Below are 21,193 nucleotides of genomic sequence, written 5' to 3' on the forward strand. Positions count from 1 at the left end.
GAGAAGCTCGTTGACAGAGGTTCAAATTGCTGTGTACCACAACTAACTAGACACAGGGGTTTATATACCCTAAAGATACGTTTTGGACTTGACTAAAACAAGGGATAAAGGGGTGCCTATGTGAGACACATGGGGTTTATTACCTTGCCAACTGCTACTCAGCCTTTAAAACTGAAAAGACGCAGCTATATCTGTACTTTGAAATGTGCTGGCAATTGCTGAATGTTGAAAATAATACGAGACCAAGTCATGTTTTATTTTATTAGGTTACAACCATTATGAAAGTTAACAGTCCCAGTGTATGTTGTGGTAGTAATTAAAAAACTTAAATGACTGCATTAAGTATAACACACATATATACTGTATATCCCAACTTACACAGAAGTTGTTTATTTGAATGGAATTCTGAATGACTCGCACTACGTCAACTGAACAATAATAATAATAATAATAAAAGCCTAGGATATCTGGCTCTAGATAACGTTAAGAGTCCACTTACTGGTACTTTGATTAACATTTCCAGGTGGTTTAGACATTGGTTGTGCATCTGGTTCTTCCATGCAGGGAGCCTCTTTTAGAAAGTCTAAATATTTCCCACAAGAATAACAAAAGCGGGCTAACTGGCTAAAATGGTTTCCACAAAGTGGACAAAACATTGTCGCTTGATTTACCGTCACAAACTCTGTTCAATGTTCCCTTGCAAACCAGTTTGAATGACACAAAAGGTCAGCAACAAGCACTTCCTGTGTATTGTACCTACCCTTTCCGTTTGATTTGCCACTTGTAAATTTGTTTCGGGCTACTTGTAAAATTGTTTTCTGAACTGTTAATTTGTTTTACCGCTTGTAAATTTGTACTGGGAATTGTAAATTGCTCTCACTATTGTACATTTGTTTTCTGAAATGTTAATTTGAATTTCCTTTGTAAATTTGTCTTAATGGTTATAGCTTTGTTTTGTGAAATGTAAATTTGTTTTGCCCTTCTCAGCCACCGTACAAAATATTCCAGCTAAATGTTTCAGCTAAACAATTTTTATAGTAAAATTTTAACTTTCATGCACTAAGCATTATTTACTAAATAACACATGCCACTTTCTCCTCTTTTACCTGACATGTCAGTCTGATCCATGCAGAAGACAGACAAAGCATCTGGCTGGCTTTATTGCAGTGTCTGATATCTCAGCAGTTAGGCATGCAGCAATTTCCATTATTATTTTATGAAGCCAGTCTTCCCTTATGTAGTTGTTTAGCGAGAACCCACCAAAATGTTGGGCAGTGGAGAGCAGTCGCCATAGTGTTTTGCTCTCAATTGTTCACCTCTCCTTTATCCCTGTTTCCTTTGTCCAGTCATTCCCCATTGGGTCATTCTGGTTGTGTTGACTGAATATAATTTATGACTGCAACTAAGTGTCTAACAAATTAAAAGTCAAATCAAGAATACTTGCTCCAATGTTTAAAAAGGTTTGTAAATCATAAATAATATGTGTGGCAGTGGACTGCACAACCAGTTACATAAATAACAAAAGTATGTACAAAAAACACAGATATCTGAAATGGGAATCTTGCAACACTTTGCCTCTCTCCAGTACCATAACGAATATTTATTTTTTAAAATCTGGACTCTAAAACAAATTAGTACAGTAAGTCATTCAGCTAAACTGGAAACTTTGACAACTTTGTCTTAATTAAATATTGGGACAATTTAGTTATTAGATAACCTAGCAGATTTCTTATATTCTTAATTTGTTATGTTCCTATGGTCAAAACACCCATGCTTACAAAGAACATGTATGAGTTGAGCTATTGTGCACAGAAATGTGATACCAGCAAGCTTTTGTGTTTAGTAAAAATATGCTAATGCTCACAATGTTATGGATTATTTAGTAGTGGAAACAGAACAGCAACAGGACAAAAGGTCAACACAGAAGAATGTAAAATGTAAGAAATAACTTTACATGGCCCATAAGTAACAAATCATAAATTATCTATTATGTTTATTTAAATATGCAGACTTTCTACTTGCAGAATGTACTTCTGTAGCATTTTCCAAGGGGGTCCTGAACCTGTAAGTATGAGAGAATACAGGTCTGATGCTCACAATACACATAGTAGGTGACGCTGAGTGAGGCTCATAACCAGCTCTAGCTCCAATTGAATAAAAACAAAGAATTATTGGAATGTTCCAGCATTACATCACTAATTGACTATGAAATGATGTTTTTACAAGAATGTGCTGAGATATGCTATTATTGTACGGTATGCAACAAAGTAAATGTTTCTATTGTATATTTTCTTGTCCTTCCTTTTAGGCTGTATGGACACAGTTGTAAGCCAAAGACTGTAATAGTCTCATATTATGTTTTATATCATTGTGATGAATGTAAACAGAATATAAATATTGAATGAACACAAGATACAAAAGGAACCTAAAAGATGTATTTCATATTAAAGGGGTACTGAAACAAATGACAGTGACACCCAAATTAGAAAAGCCAACTTAATCTTTTAATTAAAAAAATAGTCATGTCAGTATTTATTGGCTAAAGAACTCACTCCACAAATAGTGTTAAGTACTGTCACGAGCAAGTGCTGATATAAGAAAAAGTGAACTAAATAATGATGTTATTTCATATTTAAGTAACAGCATGAATAAAACCTTGTAAGAAATAAGAAATTGCATATTAACTCTTCCGCTTAGTTGGGTCTTAGAATTAATTGACACTAAGCATAAATCTCTGTAAAAATTTGCCTTGAATGATAAGTATTATATTTCTATGAAAACCATAGTTCTCCAGTATTGTACATATATTATTAGCTTCAGGTGTTAAAAAAGTGAAGTGTGTTTGGTTCAACACTTAACTTTGATTTTGCTGTATTCTAATAAGGTTTAATTCAAGTTAAAAATCCAAGCTGAATTAGGATAACTCTTGCTGTTTAATTAATGACGGACAGGAATGTGAAAAATTATTTTTCTGCTTCTTCATGCATGTGTTCTATAAAAGAATGCCTATCTAGTGATGAAATTGTGCCAAATGTAGAGCTGTTAAACCTTCTTAGCGTTGGTCTCCTATTAACACAAAAACCCACTAGAGTGAGACACTCAAAATATAGAGCCTTGAGAAAATGATAAGATAAATAAATCCTTTGTCTATTTCATTGGGTAAAGGATTTGAGGATGAGAAAGAAGCTATGAATCATAACTGGAATTCAAGCGCGGCTCACACAGAGAAAATCCTGTAGGCTCCTATTAACTTTTTTAAGTTTTACAGAAGTAAAATTAGAGACTGTAGCATAAGCTCTAAATCCTATATTTGAATAGATAGATTTACTAAAATCATGACTACCGAGTTACATATAGGTAAATACATCATACAATTACTTAACTGAAAAACTTCAGTCACAAATAAACTTCAGAAAGAATATTTATGTAAAACATTCCACAAATTTTGATATTATCTCCTGGAAAGTGCTTAATATAGAATATGTTCCTACTCGTTACACTTTTACATTTAATTTAACAGACATTATGAATGAAATCCATTATACAGTATTTATCAGATTTCTTAAACCATTTAATCCAAATTTAAGGTCACGGGGAGCTGAAGGTAAACTTGACTGCATTTAGTACACTGTAGTAACGGACTCTGGACTTGGTGCCATTCCATTACAGGCTGACCGTTAATGCCCACAATCACACTTACTTATACCGTGTAATTTATTCAGGCAGCAACTGTCCTGAGATTTAAAGCCAAATTACTGCAGCGTGTTAGGCAGCAGCTTTACAATAGCATGTAATAGCTAATATTTAATGCAACAAATAAAATGTAAAATATAATTTACTACTGCACATTATTTCTGCAAAAAAATACTCTTTTCCACCCACACTATCCTCCATTTTAAGTATTTCCTAAAGATTTTGGAATGTTTTTACAAATAGACAGATGTCTATTTCAACCGGGTTGTCTTTCTTTGAAAGGGGAACAGGCAAGATGTCTTCCACATCAATGTGATCCTTTCCAGACAGACTGAGATTGAAAATGTGGATAAGACCTCCTCATCTGTGCATGAATCCATGCCAAAGTGGCATCGTCTTGGTCTTCTGTTTACCTGGTGGCTCATATATGAAATTGGCTTACACTCACAACTGTGGGTATGCCATTTCTTATTGAAAACATTAGTTATATAAAACATGAACTTGAAAATTGATTTCTGCAAAGTTTTGTCCATCTGTAAGTCTCACAGAGTAGCCGTAGTGTCTTCTGCATTTAGTGCATTCAGTGGTTATGTTCACTGCCTAACAATGTAATATAAACTGCGAGAGAGAGGCTGTCCCTCCCTCATGTAATGTTGTTTCTAGCCAAGGTCTTGAAGGTTGTGACACTGAATATCAACATTATCTCAAATTTATCCTGAGGCAAGTTCCCTTCTGTTTGACGTATGCTCAGTAGTAGTTACAGCAGAACTGAATTTTTGCTGCACAACAACAAAAACATTTATTTATACTGTATAGCACATTTTCATACAAGAAAAAATGTAGCTCAAAGTGCTTTACAAAATGAAGAATAGAAAAATAGAAGACACAATAAAAAATAAAAATAAGTCAACATTAATTAACATCGAATAAGTAAGGTCCGATGGCCAGGGTGGACAGAAAAAACAAAAAAAAACTCCAGACGGCTGGAGAAAAAAAATAAAATCTGCAGGTTTTCCAGACCAAGAGACTGCCCAGTCCCCTCTGTGCAATCTACCTAACATAAATGAAACAGTCCTCTTTGTATTTAGAGTTCTCACGGAAGGACTTGATGATGATGGTCACGTAGACTTTTGGCTTTCAGTCCATCAATGTTGGAGCGTCATGATGCTTTGAGTAGGTGGTGGTGGCGCAGGCCGGAAAAAGAAACAGAAGAGAGAGTTGGGGTCAGTACAGATTTTAGAGCCACTATGAATAGTTATTATGATGAATTGAACATACAGAGTATCAGGATTAAGTTAAAGTGAAGGTAGGAGAAAGCCATGTTAAAATAATGTGTTTTCAGCAGTGTTTTAAAGTGCTCCACTGTATTAGCCTGGCGAATTCCTATTGGCAGGCTACTCCAGATTTTAGGTGCATAACAGCAGAAGGCCGCCTCACCATTTCTTTTAAGTTTAGCTTTTGGAATTCTAAGGAGACACTCATTTGAGGATGTAAGGTTACGATTTGGAATATAAGGTGTCAGACATTCCGATATATAAGATGGGGTGAGATTATTTAAGGGCAGTGCAGTGGTAGCGCTGCTGCCTCGCAGTTAGGAGACTTGGGTTCGCTTCCCGAGTCCTCCCTGCGTGGAGTTTGCATGTTCTCCCCGTGTCTGCGTGGGTTTCCTCTGGGCGCTCCGGTTTCCTCCCACAATCCAAAGACATGCAGGTTAGGTGGATTGGCGATTCTAAATTGGCCCTAGTGTGTGCTTGGTATGTGGGTGTGTTTGTGTGTGTCCTGTGGTGGGTTGGCACCCTACCCAGGATTGGTTCCTGCCTTGTGCCCTGTGTTGGCTGGGATTGGCTCCAGCAGACCCCTGTGGCCCTGTATTCGGATTCAGCGGGTTGGAAGATGGATGAGATTATTTAAGGCTTTATAAACCATAAGCGGAATTTTAAAGTCAATCCTGAATGACACAGGTAACCAGTGCAGTGACATCAAAACTGGAGAAATGTGCTCGGATTTTCTTTTCCTAGTTAGGATTCTAGCAGCTGCATTCTGCACTCGTTGCAAGAAGTGATTTATGTCTTTTTTGGGTAGTCCTGAGAGGAGTGCGTTACAGCAATCTAGTCGACTGAAAACAAAAGCGTGAATTAATTTCTCAGCATCTTTCAATGATATAAGAGGTCTAACTTTTTTGTTTCTTAAGTGAAAAAATACTGTCCTAGTGATCTGATTAATATGCGATTTAAAATTCAGATTACAATCAACAGTTACCCATAAGTTTTTTACTTCCGTCTTAACTTTTAATCCTAATGCATCAAGTTTATTTCTGATAACCTCATTGAATCCATTATTGCCAATTACTAAAACTTCAGTTTTCTCTTTATTTAGTTTGAGAAAATTACTACTAATCCATTCAGAAATACCAGTAAGACATTGTGTCAGCGAATCGAGAGAGTCGGTGTCATCAGGTGCTATTGATAAGTACAGCTGTGTGTCATCAGCATAGCTGTGGTAACTCACGTTGTAACCTGAGATAATCTGACCTAACGGAAGCATGTAGATTGAGAAGAGCAGCGGACCCAGGATAGAGCCTTGTGGAACACCATATCGGATATCATGTGTCTTTGAGATGTGATTACCACAACTCACAAAGAATTTTCTCCCTGCCAGGTAGGATTCAAACCAATTTAAGACATTGCCAGAGAGGCCCACCCATTGACTAAGGCGATTTATAAGAATATTGTGATCAATGGTGTCAAATACGGCACTCAGATCTAAAAGGATGAGAACAGATAAATGGCCTCTGTCTGAATTTACCCGCAAGTCATTTACTACTTTAACGAGTGCAGTTTCTGTGCTGTGATTTGTTCTGAAATCTGACTGAAATTTATCAAGAATAGCAGGTTTATTGAGGTGGTCATTTAACTGCATAATGACTGCCTTCTCTAGCATTTTACTTAAGAAGGGCAGATTAGAGATGGGTCTAAAATTTTCAAAAGCAGAGGGATCAAGATTATTTTTCACAAGCAGTTTATTGATGTTGCAGCAGACTCTCCTTTGTCCACTTTTAAAGGGGAGTACTTTCACTTACCGTATGCTTTCAGTTCAGCTGTAGTGCTTCTAGAAATGAAAACTGCCATTTCCAGAAATGAACAGGGCAGGTAAGAGGACAATTATTGGAGCTTGAGTGTGAACTTCTTGCAAATGCTCATTCATATTAACTAGCACCTTTCAGATCTTCCTCCAGAGTGGTAAAGCCAAGTTCATTCAATTTTGCATGTAAGAGAATACATAAAATAAACTACCTTGAAGTCTACAATGTATTTGCAGTGGAAAAGCCAGCCATAGCTGTTATTCTACTTTCACTTCTAGTAGTTTATTATTCCAAAGGGCCCATGCAGTTAAATATATTTCTGACATGTTTTCTTTGACAAATGTTTATAGAAGTGTATCCTTTGCTACTTTTACTGAATCAGACTCTCTCTGTAAATGAATGCAGAACTTGAAGGTCTTGAAGCCAGTTCTTTGGAAAATTGGACTTCATGCATCAAATTTAAAAGCAAAGACCCCACTGTGAAAAACTATAACTTCCTCTCTAATGAGCTGCAACAGTAGTACTAGTAGTAGTAGACTAGTAACACATAAATGGTAGTGTTGATTCATTATACAAAACATTTCCATGAAAACAAATCAGAATGAATGGGCAAACAAAACAAACAAGAAAGATAAGTTTGGTAATGGTAAAGAAATGACAAGTCCTCAGTGATGAAAAAGATAGCAGTCCATATATAAATGAAGTGCAGTAAATAATGAACAATACACTGAATACAATAAATACAATATGATAACAAAGTATTCACAAGCTTTTTTATACAAAGGATACCACAAGTCCTTACAAGACACCCCAGTTTTCTACATATTCAAAATAAATGCTCTAAACAATTTAAAATACATCGATTCATGGCAACCTGTTATTGATACTTTTTGAGAGTGACCAACACTGCCTACCAGTATGCAGATTAAAAAGCTATTGCTGTTGCTTACAGTTAACATATCTAGTGTATCTGAAATTTTTCTTCTTGTGCACAAAAATAATGAACAATATTTAGAGTTGTGAGTTTATCTCTATATCTGTAAACAGTACATACCAGAAAAATTACTTGATAAGCTTCTTAACAAAAAGTATATACATGAAAGGCATTTAATCTATAATACAATATCTTGTGTTTATTCTTTGATTTGGGAAAATCATTCAATAGTATGAGTTAGTACTTCTTATTCTTGTTAAAATGTACTCTAATAGAAAATTAGTTCAACCTGTAATGACATTTGAAAGGTGAATGACCTTTTGCAGATTCTAAATTAGCTCTGACACTATTTTCTAATTAAAAGTATAGTCATTCGACATGAAAAGGAATATGCAAGGTTATGTGTCACAGGAGGTGGCAAATCAATTATATTTTTTTCTTATTCTTCTAAATTGAATCCTTTCATATTTTAGTTGAATGCAAAAACTATCCGCAACTATGTGAACCATATGAGACAGCAAGACTGCATAATATGTTTTAAATTGTGTTAGGTATATAAAAATGCCTAAACATTTAGAAGAAGAAACCAGGTAAAGTAATACATATGATTAATGCATTGAATGTGATTAGTCTTAATGACATTACAGGACATACTTGGAATTTCTAGTAACAATGACTAAACAAATAAATCAGACATTCTATAGAAAACAAGGGACAGACAGAGCTCAGATCCAGCACAGCATACATAGAACCCAGTGGCAAATTTCTGTAAGTATGTGTTGTTAACATGCTCTAAATATCTTAATTTCCAAAGTATGTTGATGAGTACGGGTCGCTCACCCCAATATATAACCTGTCGACTCCAATTTATTTTATTCTAGCAAGAATTGCAAGATATTTGCTTTCAGCTCTTATGTAACCTTCCTCCACCTGTCTCCCATCTGAATAAATTGCCTTGTTTTAAAGTAACAGAGCCTTTGCTGTTATTTATTTTAAGTGTAGCCTCCTTCTCATTGACACAAACATCTAGGAGTCTAGGAAGCTGCAAATGTAAATTTTGTAAACTAAAATTAAAATTTTCCTTAACAAATAAAGGGGAAAAAATTCAAATAAGTTTGAAAAAAAATATTTATAGTTTTTTCACTTTTTGGGGCATGACTAAAAATTTCAGTTAGAATTCCTCACTGATCACTGAATAGTACACAGAAATTGCAGGCAATAGGAAATATTGAAGTTGGGCGTCTAGCCCAGATCCTCTTATTCTGAAAATATTTTCATGTACTGTATATAACTGATTCCTTCACACAATATACCACGTGTGTTATGCACCTTAAGCACAACCTGCCTTGACTTGTACTCTATACAATGTGCATTGTAATCCAACATCTTCAATGTTTTTAATGGTTTCTGGGCATTGTCTGGATAAGGAAAGTAAACACGTAACTGTAGACATCTAAGTGTTTCTCACATTTACTTAACACCTAATATTTTTGCAAAATGTCTTTGTTTATGTAACAGTTAATGTTCCATTTTGTTTTGTATCTGCTAAAGTCGAAAGCTTGTACAGATTGATTTGCAAGATCTACAGTTTCTGTTAAGTCACTTACCTGTGTGCTGCCTAAAAATGTAATCCATTTGTTTGTTTCATTTTTATCAAAATTATTATTACAGGTTAAAAATGAGCAGCAGCCCTGACACTGATCCCCCTGTGGGGAGCCAATTCTGCCAAACACCTTACATTAGATCCTGTTGTTTTCTACGTTTAAGGCAATTACTTCATCCATTTCCACATTTTCCTTTAAATCGCTACTGCTAATAATGTTATAATAATTATTCCGAGAGCTACCCTATAAATTTTATTTTAAAGCAAAAGTAGATAATTTTATATTACATAACTAATATTACATCTTATCTTTCAAAATTGCTGTCATGAATTTACCTGTGATAAAAGTTACACTTAGTGGTCTATAAAAATATATTTCTGAGCAATTTTCATTGTTTTTTTCAAGCATGTTTACTTTTGCTTTCATTTGGTTGTGGGTTTTATTTTGGATTTGTCTTTTCACTGGTGTTTCAAATTCACCTAAAGGAGTTTTTATAGGTGTCTGGGCTGAAATCATGAGAGAATAAACCATCGGAGAGTTCTAGATGAATGTCCAGGTGCCCGCAATGGCAAAGGGCCTTTTCACTACTCACAATCCTCCCCACTGCGTACGGTGAAATTACCAAGGGGATTGACTTGATGAAGTGATCGGGTGACCACATGCCATAATCATCAATCTGGATGCAACGATCAGGTGTCTGTGCATCAAAATCATCAGGGGAGAACCCTCCCGTCCCTCGTCATTACTCAAGTCTTTTCTCAGAAACAGAATCATTGTGCGCAGCATTGTTTACAGTATGATCAACTCTCTATTCATTAAGCCACCCAGAGCCCTGTGGGGGCCTGGCCTTGGCTGAAATGTCCACAGTATGTAAATACTGTAACACTGTTACTTCTTCCCAAATACTAAACGAAGAAATACGTTTTTCTGGAATATGAAAGGAAAGGAATATACAAACATCAAACCTCTTAGACTCAGCAGAGAACTCTTCCACACTGAAAGGGAACAAATACTTTTGTGGGATTTTTGGAGGAGAACAAATTTTGAACATAGATCATGGAAGTAAAACAGAAGTGGGTACAAACAGTGCTACTTCTGAAATGCATTTAGCAGATCTGTAGTGATACTACAAGGGTGAAACAATCAGTATGTGTCCACTGACAGGCACTGGTCATTAATGACTGTCATTAGGAGGCAGGTTTTACAAAAGAGGGCTGGATTCAACATCACATCAAAAATTGAAATCACAGGCTCATCCAACTTGTGTGAATTTCATCATGGCAATTCATAATGAGACTCAGTAATGGGTATGGCCACCATGTGCCGGTATGCACTCCTGCCAACGTTTGGGAATGCTCCTGATGAGACAGTGAATTGTGTTCTAGGGGCTTTCCTCCCAGACTTGGATCAGGGCATCACTGGGCTCCTGTGGCCCTACTTGGTTGCATCAGTTGCACTGATACAGAATCTCACAGAGGTTCTTAATTGGATTCAGGTCTGAGGAGGTGCGGGCCAATCAACTGCATCGATACCTTCATCATCCTGGAACTGCCTACACACTCTGGCCATACGAGGCTGGGCATTGTCCTGCACCAGGAGGAACCCAGGGCCCACTGCACCAGCATAAGGGCTGACAATGGCTCTGAGGATTTCATCACAACACCTAACAACAGTCAGGGTCATGTTGCCTAGCACATGGAGGTCTGTGTGACTGTCCAAGGATATGCCTCTCCAGACTATCCCTGACCCACCTCTAAACTCGTCATGCTGGATAATTTTGTTGCCTCCATAACATTCACCACAGTGTCTCGAGTCTCTTTCACATTTGTCCCATGTCCTCATTGTGAAACGGCTCTCATGTGTGAAGAGAACGGGGCACTAATGGTGGAGCTGCCAGCTGTGTATTCTCTAGCGAAGAGCAATCAAGCTGTCCAGTGATGGGCAGGTCCCATTAGAGGACGTTTGGCCCTCATGCAACCCTAATGGAGTCTGTTTCTGACAGTTTGGTCAGAAAGATGCAAACCAATAGCAAGCTTGAGGTCGCTTTGTAGTGCTCTGGCAGTGCTCCTCTTGTTCTTCCTCTCACAAAGGAGCAGATACCGGTCTTGTTCTGATGCCCATCAAAAACCCTGTGCAGCTCTCCTCATATAATGGCCTGTCTCCTGGTGTCTCCTCCATGCTCTTGAGACTGTGCTGGGAGACACAGCAAACCTTCTTGCAAAGGCACGTATGAATATGCCATCCTGGAGGAGCTGGATTACCTGTGAAACCTGAATCAGCTGCAGGTAATGACTCATGCTACCAGTAGTGAAAAGGACACTAGAAAAATGCAAAAGAAGAATTAGTCAGAAAGGATAAGGAGAGAGCAACTGTCTCTGGCCACCACCTGCAAAACCATTACCTTTTGGGGGGTTGTCTTGCTGGTGCCTCTCCAGTGCACCTGTTGTCAATATCATTGCACCAAAGCAGATGAAGTTGATTCAAGTAAGCTGCTGTGAACAACGGAAATAAATAAGGACTAACTTTAAAAAATATGCAGCTAGTTCTGTTGTGGTCCTAGTCTTTTCTTCTGTGCAGTCAGCTGAACATCTGATAGGCTGTTAATAGCCAGGACTGTTTCTGGGCATAAGCAGCATAGGCCAGTACCTAGTTTGCCCTTTAGAGGTCAGGGTGCATTACTTCAGCCCCATGTGGAAATTCCTATCTTTATTTTGTTTAGAAAAATGTGTATGGACTGGACCAGAACATAAAGAAATGTTTATGTTATGCGCCATTGCAGTGCCTTTACTGTCTGCAACTAAGCACACCACAATCTCTTGCACAGAAATGGCTCTGGGTGACACAACATTTTTTAAAAAAATATACAGAGCTACGAACACTCGGATTCAAAATGAATGTCCGATGATATTGTTTAAGATTATTTTACGTCTGACAACCTACGCAGTACAGCAAAAACACAAATAATAACAACGATGATGATAATACCAATAATAATAATCCTCAAACTGTAGTATAGAAGAGACAGACATGGCAAAATAAGATGAAACAATCAAAACGACAATATGACTGTAGCTCTTTTATGAATTGCTAAAAGCTGATGTGACAGTAGGGTTCGCTGTTGACCCCTGAACCCCACAGACAATACGTCCAAACACCAGGTAAAAGTCCCAAAAATGAATTTATTATTATAATGTGCACAAAGCACCTCCACTATTCTCAATAATAATATAAATAATCGCAATAAATCAATACATAATCCTCCTCTCCACCCAGCAGCTTCATCACACTTCCTTCCAACTACGGCTCAGTCTGCTGGGGTTTTCCACAGTCCTTTTATATTCCTTGACTCGGAAGTGCTTCATTCCTTCAGTCCCCGTGATTAGGGAGTACATCCTGGCTATAATGAAAACACTCGTGCCTTCCTGCAGCATCCCCTGGCAGCCCTCACAGTATCCAGCAGGGCTGTGCAGCCGAACTCCAATGCCCTGCTGGAATTCGGGGCACCTCCATGTTGCAGGGAGGACTCTATCTAGCGGTGTGGGGGTATTGGCCAGGATAAACAGCCGGCCATTCATCACACTGATTTAACCCAAACTATGATCGTCTTCCAAATGTGATAAAATTTAGTAATTATTGTCCTCTGTTGCTCATCAGTATTTGTGAGATTCGCTCTGGGCACGCTATCAATCAATCAATTAATCAACATTTATTTATATAGCACATTTTCATACAAAAAAAATGTAGCTCAAAGTGCTTTACAAAATGAAGAATAGAAAATAAACATAAGTCAACATTAATTAACATAGAATAAGTAAGGTCCAATGGCCAGGGTGGACAGAAAAAACAAAAAAAAACTCCAAAGGCTGGAGAAAAAAAAAAAAAATCTGTAGGGATTCCAGACGAAGAGACCGCCCAGTACCCTCTGGGCACTAAAGCAGTTGTGCATTTTTTTAGGTAGGCAGATTGCATTATTTACATAGACAAGCATACTGTAAATAGGAATGGTGGGCAAAGATTCCTATTTATAGATAATCATTATATACTCAAATTCACTGGGACGTTCCCTGATTCACAATTGGTTATGTTTCCTAACTGGACAGATTGATATTTCTGAAAATTATTTGACTTGGTGTTAAACTGTGATGATTGAGTGTTACCTTAATTTTTGAGCAGTATTTTTTAATTACATAAAGTGGAACTGCACTAATTCTGTATTTTTGCCTATGCATTATAATTGGGCATATACCTCCTGTTCATGTGTTTCCATTATTCAATAGGTGCATTAGCTGATAATATACTAAATGCATGATGCTTTTAGTAAATTATCCATTTTAGCACAGTGGATTATCAGGCTTACTATAACCTTGACTGAGCCTCCATCTCCTGTTTTTCATTCTGGAAGCAGTTAAATTCTTGCTTGCATGATTTTTCTTTCTTGTTTTAAATCCAAAATAATATTAAAATATTCTGACATTGCACAATGGCTCTGTAGAACTTTCTTAATGTAACTATTTTCCTTCCAATCAGTGATTCTGTGCATAATCAGATTAGCCCTCACAAGAGACTTCCATACTTGATTTTTGTAATTCCAATAACTGTTGTGTAATTCTCCGTATTCATTTGTATTCCAAATGCAGGATCAGGTTTTCTTTCTTTTGAATGTTATTAAGTTTTGTTTTCTTTCAGCAGATAGTTTTTTTATGTCACAGTTATTTTTGAATTCCATTAATGTAATTTGCTATTACCATATATGAAATAATGAACCAAAGAAATTAGGTTACCGTAAATATTGCAAATTTCTAGCTATAACAAAAGACTAAAAGTAGCAACACAATAATGCTTGGTGTGCAAATAATATTATGTGTTGTGTTTTGGACATGTTAGCTAGTATGGACTTTTGTAAATTGACACGTGCTTGAAGAAAAATAATACAACGTGTATTTGACTGATTTAGTTATTGAAGACGTGTAGAATATATGATGCGTAATGGACTTTTTTCTTATCTGTGTCTTTATGTAGTAATTATTGTTTCTTCCTAAGTTAAAAACTACAATATTGAATAAATGTTCAGTATTATTTAGTACTTTATGACACTGATTTTTTAATCTTTCATTGTGAAGAGCTTTTTCAAAGAAAGGTCAGCTTGAAGTGAGTTGTCTACTTTTGTCTGCTATAAATACCCACTATTCCCTTTCCTTCTCAGCATAAGCTGTTTTTGCAGTCTCTCTGTGACCTAAACTGCTGAATATTCTGTTTCTTTGACATTGGATGGTGTGATAAACTCAACCATTCATTAAGCAATCACATTTTATTTTGGCCAGCTATTTTAAAGCATATTCCTTAAACTTAAAAGCCCTTAAGTTCAGTTGAATTCTTGCTTTTTCTTGATACCATATTTGCCAGTTAATTAAGTTGAAATGAATTTTTTGCAACCATTAATTATGTTTTAAAGCTCAGAGACACTTATGCCTTTAAAAATGGAATGCCTGAGAGCACACTGCGTTAGGAGATATTTTATCAAGAGTCTTGTAAAGCCTCTCGTAGCAGTCTTATGGTAAAAGATGAACAACTGAAACCAGGCTGTCAGCCCTTTTCTGGTTCCTGGTGGATTATAGTGGATTGCTGGAACAACAGCACAACACCACCAGTGAAAGTCTCATCACTCCTCTGCAGGCATAGCATCAAAATCATCTACTTTGCCATGATAATAGGACATATGTAAAATGTCCCAGCAGCGACATGGAAGAGGCAGGATTTTGGAGTGGTGAACGCATATTTATGCTGTTTTTAGCAGCATTTTTCCTTACATAATTCTTTTGTTTTTTGCCTTTTTCCATAGAGCTTTCAGTGAGGTTTTGCATGCAGGTATGTATACCAGTATGTGATGTCATAAGCAAGATTTTTCAATAACTTCAGACAGCAGACATAGCATTTGCTTTGCTTCATGGAAGATGTTTGTGGCAGCCGCCCTTTTTCATGTATGCCATTTTCTTTTCTTATTATGAAACAATAGCATTTTAGGGTTTTGATTTTTGAGAGGCATCGTATTTCTAACTGACACTTTTATAGTTTTTTCTTGTGCTGTCAGTATGCTCCTTTTTTCACCTGCATAGCTTTTTTATATTTTTTTTCTACACCTCAGTTGCTTAATAGTTACAGTCAGTGTATCATTGTCTTCCTTATTTGGGGTTTAAAGCTGGGTACAACCATCAGAAAAAAAATGTTGTGTTGTGTTTACCTAGCCATGCAGACATGAGGTTCAGCTGCAGTGTAGCTGAGAGAGTACAATACAGTGTAGGACAAAGTGGGCATTGCCCATTCTGCTCAGCTTTTGTGGCACACCAGGCCTGTTAAGAAAGCAGACTTTACAGGGATGCAGACAAGGCTATACATTCCCCATCTGAAATCCAAACTAAGTGACTGAACTATGTCTTGTACCAGTGTCTGCCTGAGCTTCATCTGATAACAAAAGTGTAAATCAGAGTTAACTGACATCTCCCCAAAGGCCCCTCTACTGACCTCTTGAGTCAGATTCTAGCAAGGACAAAGACCTCTTATTCAAGGGTTGACAACTAAGATGGACAGTAGAATTTGCATATTACAAAACAATGTTTTTGTAACTAGAAGGGACTTCAAACTGATCAGGAGAAGGATCAACCTTCCATTAAAACCACATGCATGATGCTGAAGAAGTTCTTTGGGATATTCGCTGGACACTCACTGAACACCTTCTTTGGTATTCTCTCAGGGATGGGGAAATATGCAATATGACCTTCTGAAACTTAAAAGTTATGAACTGCTCTCTACATGAGAAGCTGAAATTCTCCTTTCTTTATGAACCTGAAGTTGAGACCCTGTCTGTCAAGCCAAGGCTGTGTGCCAATAGTCTAATAAGGTTGAGAAACCATTACTTGAAGTAGGAAACTTCAGCATCTAAACTCTTAGGCCAGAATGACTAATACCTTTTCCCAGCCACACAGCACGGACAGGGATCATATATGCACTCCAATGCATGAAGAATCTTTCACTTGAACCCAGAGCAAGAACAAAGCAACAACTCCATACAATATCAAACATCATCCATAAAGACTTGATATATAAATAAAATGTATTATTATTGCCCTGCAGTGGGCTGGCACCCTGCCTGGGGTTTGTTTCCTGCCTTGCACCCTGTGTTGGCTGGGATTGGCTCCAGCAGACCCCAGTGACTCTGTAGTTAGGATATAGCGGGTTGGATAATGGATGGATGGAGTATTATTATTATTATTATTATTATTATTATTGTTATTATTATTATATTGTATTATCTGTGCCAAGATAAAGTAGAATTCTAATTACCAGTAAACAGTCAGCCGTTGTATTATATGTTTGTTTATTCTGTCTGTGTCCGGTTTTATATGTTAACATATATATGCAGTTATCATATTTCAATAAATCTTATGTCTTTTGTAGCGTATGGCCTGGGCCCTTGCCTAGCCGCCTCAACACTGGAAGGACCGGGGAAGGAAGTGTAGTCAGAGCATTACCTCCCCCAGAGTGATAAATGTCAGCCCTCCTGGGTTGCAGTGGTGCCTCGAACTCCTGCAGGGCTCCATGGGAGCTAAAGTTTGATGCAGCCCTGTTGGGGCACCAAAGGAGTGCTGCAGTTGCTGCTGAGCTGTTATTTGCAGCTCTTCCACCACACCCAGAAGTGCTGCTGGAAGTGGGTCATCAAGGACCTGGAGCACTTCCAGGTGCCTTATAAAAGGAGACAGAGTCGGGAGGAGTTAGATGAAGTTTGCCAGGAGGTGTCGAGAAAGGGTGAGTAGAGAAGGAGAAGAAAATACTTTTGTATTGTGCAGTGGTTGTGCTAAACTGTGTTGTATTGGGAAATGGGGGAAGGTGTTTCCCACGTGGGAAAAGGAAAAAATAAAAAGCGTGTGTGCTTTACCTGTGCCTCCTGTCTGTGTTGGGTTTGGGCAGCAGGAACACCCTCTGCAGGCCATACTCTTAAAACAAGTCTGCTTCAGTTACCTTGATAGAAGTCTAAAGGCTGGAGACACCCTCCTGCAACAGAGAAAGGTAAGATAAATAAAGTAGGAGCTTTGCCGAAGTATTTAATTAATTACCAGTATTGCCAAAGGCAAAACTGATAATTAATTAACCACGTTGAAATTTCTTTTTCAAATCTCACATTATAATGGAATGGTGGCACAGTGGTAGCGCTGCTGCCTCGCAGTTAGGAGACCCGGGTTCGCTTCCCGGGTCCTCCCTGTGTGGAGTTTGCATGTTCTCCCTGTGTCTGTGTGGGTTTCCTATTATTATGGCATCCTTCTTGAAGAACATCTTATTGATTATTAATCATCAAACATTATACACCAGATTGCTGTACTAGCAGTACAAGTGTTGCTGTATAAGCTGCTGTGAACAACATAAAGAAATAAGGACTAATTTTTAAAAATAGGCAGCTAGTTCTGTTGTGGACTGTTTCTGGGCATAGGCAGCATAGGCCAGTACCTAGTTCGCCCTTTAGAGGTCACAGTGCATTACTGCAGCCGCATGTAGAAATTCCTATCTTTATTTTGTTTAGAAAAATGTGTACAGACTGGACCAGAACATAAAGAAATGTTTATGTTGTGCGCCTCAGCAGCACCTTTACTGTCTTCAACTATGCACAACACAATCTCTTGCACAGAAACGGCTCTGCGTGACTCGACATTTTCTTTAATATATACAGTGCTACGAACACTCAAACTTTTGTTTTATATTATTTTACATCTGACAACCTACACAGTCAGCAAAAACACAAACAACAACGATGATGATGATGATGTCAATAATAATAATCCCCAAACTGTAGTATAGAAGAGATAGACATGGCAAAATAAAATTGAACCATCAAAATGTCAATAGGACTGTAGTTGTTTTATGAATTGCTGAAAGCTGATTTAACCCAAATTATGATCATCTCCCAAATGTGTTAAAATTTAGTAATTATTGTCCTCTGTTGCTCACCACCATTTCTGAGATTCGCTGTGGGCTCACTAAAGCAGTTGTGCATTTTTTGATAGGCAGATTGCATTATTTGCATAGACGAGCATACTGTAAATAGGAATTGTGGGTAAAGATTCCTATTAAAGATAATTGTTATATTCTTAATTTCACTGAATGCTGTCAATATGCTAAAATTTCAGTTTATTTTATTCATTTAAATGACCTGCATATGTTATGGTAATGTCTTAGTTTAAAAAAATATATATATATGTAGAGTGTCACCATCAATAAAAGGCGTACATTTAGCTGATGGATTACACAGATAACTATATAAGTCAAACCATAGGTTTAGAAATGATTTCAGTGTTTCTTTCTTATCTTTCCTTAGAGAAACATTTAAAGCAATAAAGACTACTGATACAGCCCGATTCCTATTTATTTTGTGAAATGGCACCCCTGGAGAGCGTATTTTTCTGAGACAGTCTTGTAAACAGATGTTGCTACTACTCAATATTCTCAAATTGTGAATTCAAGGTCCTAAATACTTTGCTGTCCCCAGTCCTGTCTCCATGTCTCAATGTACAGGCCTGTCAGTGTTTATTCCTCTCAAAGCAAAAGGGGTGATGGGGTGCCTTTTACAACTTGTACTTGCTCTGTGAACAGTTGTACTCTGGTTATGCATCGGCTCACATATAAAGGGAAAGAGCACAGAAAAAAACCCTTTAACATCATGAGACATATTACATTAAATTTTTTATCCGCATCACAAATTCTTTGAAATAGTAGATTTAATCATACCAAAATAATTTCTGATGAGAGGTGGAGTTTAGAACTATTAATAGTATTTCACTTCAGCACTTATTGAAAAGACTTTGAAATTCTCATATAAGAATTACTAAATGCAAAACATGAAGAATTTAATACTAGATTAATTCATTAATCCTTAATTTTGAGTGTGGATGGAAAAATTGTCTGTCTCTGTTAGGAGTATTATGTTACCAAATTTTAAAGGGTAAGGTTTTTCAGACAGTGGTAACACCAGGATTGATGTATGGAGCTGAGACATGGGAAGTAAAGGGAGCGCAGAAGAAGAAGCTAGATTGGGCAGAAATGAGAATGTTGAGATAGATGTGTGGAGTTACAAAAAGGGTCAGAACTAGAAACGAGATAATCAGAGGTATAAAAAAAAGTGGTAGAGATATAGCGAGCGCAGTAAAGTACACTGAAATGGTATGGACATGTCATGAGGAGAGACAATGTATATATGGGCAAAACAGAGATGGGAAAAGAAATACACAGGAAGAGACAGAGGGGGCGCCAAAGCAGAGTTGGAAGGATAAACTAAAAGAAGATCAGAACGAAAAAGGCTTGACTGATGAGGAGGTGCAGAACCAGACTGCTTGAAGAAAGATGATGAAGTATATTAACCCATATTGAAGTGGGAAAGATGAAGAGGATGAGTAGCTTTAACCAACAGATCCAGAGTCTAAATTCTGTGTTGTCACTTCATTGAATTAAGCAACATTCCCATGAATTCTTATCTTCAGTAAGTGCACAATTATAAGGATATACAGAAAGTAATTATTGAATGAGAATATGAACTGTTATTTAAACATTACTACAATCACATCTTAATCAGCAATACCAGCAGCCGAGTCCCTGATAATGTATTGTATATCATTTTCTGTGACATTGGGTTAATTTTTGATTCATAGCCATATTAACCTCAAGTTCATATCAGAACACCCACTATATTATATATGTTTTATGATTTACAATTTTCTAATGGTTTCAATGCACATATGTGCTTTTCCATGACCATAACAGTCAGTATGATGTGTGTGTTCATAGATCACCTTACTAAGTTGTTTAACTCTACTCATGAGATGGTTTAAGTTAGTATGAAACTTTGCTCCTTTCACCAGCTAGAAGATGCACACTATGTCAGTCAGTCGTAGTTTGTGGATAGACCTAATCCACTGGTGATCACACCTGCAATGCACACTGCAAGAGTACTCACCTTGACAGATAAGACTTGTTACAGTAAATGCACATTAAGATGTAATCCTCTTGAGATAATCCCATGCTAAATGCATGCTGTAACTGATCTATTATGTTCATGGTTGTTTATTCAGCTACACACAATCAATAACACTGCCTTTCTAATTTATATATTTGTCCTTCTTAGCTTCTTCTGGCCTATAGGTTACCTGACTGTTATCTTTAATTGCAGGGTGCTCCTTGTTTACAGAATCTGAGTACAATATAACACCTGTACTAAATTACTTTTTAATATTCTTGGAATTCTTCTTGTGTTGCATACTACAGTTTTATATATCACTTAGGTGCCTGATCTCTGTTCCTCAAATGCAACATCAATCATATTTTGACTTTTGTCTTAATAACTCTGGATCTGACCATTTTATTTAAGAAATTACAGGGGGTCCTTGGGTTATGACACAGTTCACTACAACAGTGATGTAACCCGAACACTTACCTATCCCAACACTTGCAAAATCATAATCTAGAACATACAAACACAACTAAGCCACAGAAAAAGGCAGTGGACATAAATATACTGTACACTTTACTGTAGCAACAGAAAAAATGACAAAAAATGAGTGTAAAAAAAATCCTTACCTTTGTTCCTTCTGATCTCTGTACAATGTCTAATTTCACTTCCATCGTGATGGCTTTCCTCTTCTTCGAAGCACTACCATCTGAAGACTCTGACCTTCGTTTAGGAGCCATGATAAGGGCCAAAAAGTCACCTTGGGTTTCATATATGCATATGCATGTGTCCTGGCCAAAAAGTTACCAAACAAAGCAACACAAACAGAACACTTGTGCCACTCGCAACCAAACAAGTTCGCCAACTCCCTCACTCCAACGCTGCGTATTTTCGCT

At 37.2% G+C, this 21,193-nt stretch overlaps 1 pseudogene; it reads right to left on the bottom strand.

The window, feature by feature from the left end:
• Positions 1–20,971, bottom strand: part of LOC120538164 — a 114,458-nt pseudogene extending 93,487 nt beyond the window's left edge.
• Between the last annotated feature and the right edge of the window lie 222 nt (positions 20,972–21,193).

Source organism: Polypterus senegalus, chromosome 10 (genome assembly GCF_016835505.1).
Source record: "Polypterus senegalus isolate Bchr_013 chromosome 10, ASM1683550v1, whole genome shotgun sequence".
Classification (NCBI taxonomy): Eukaryota; Metazoa; Chordata; class Cladistia; order Polypteriformes; family Polypteridae; genus Polypterus; species Polypterus senegalus.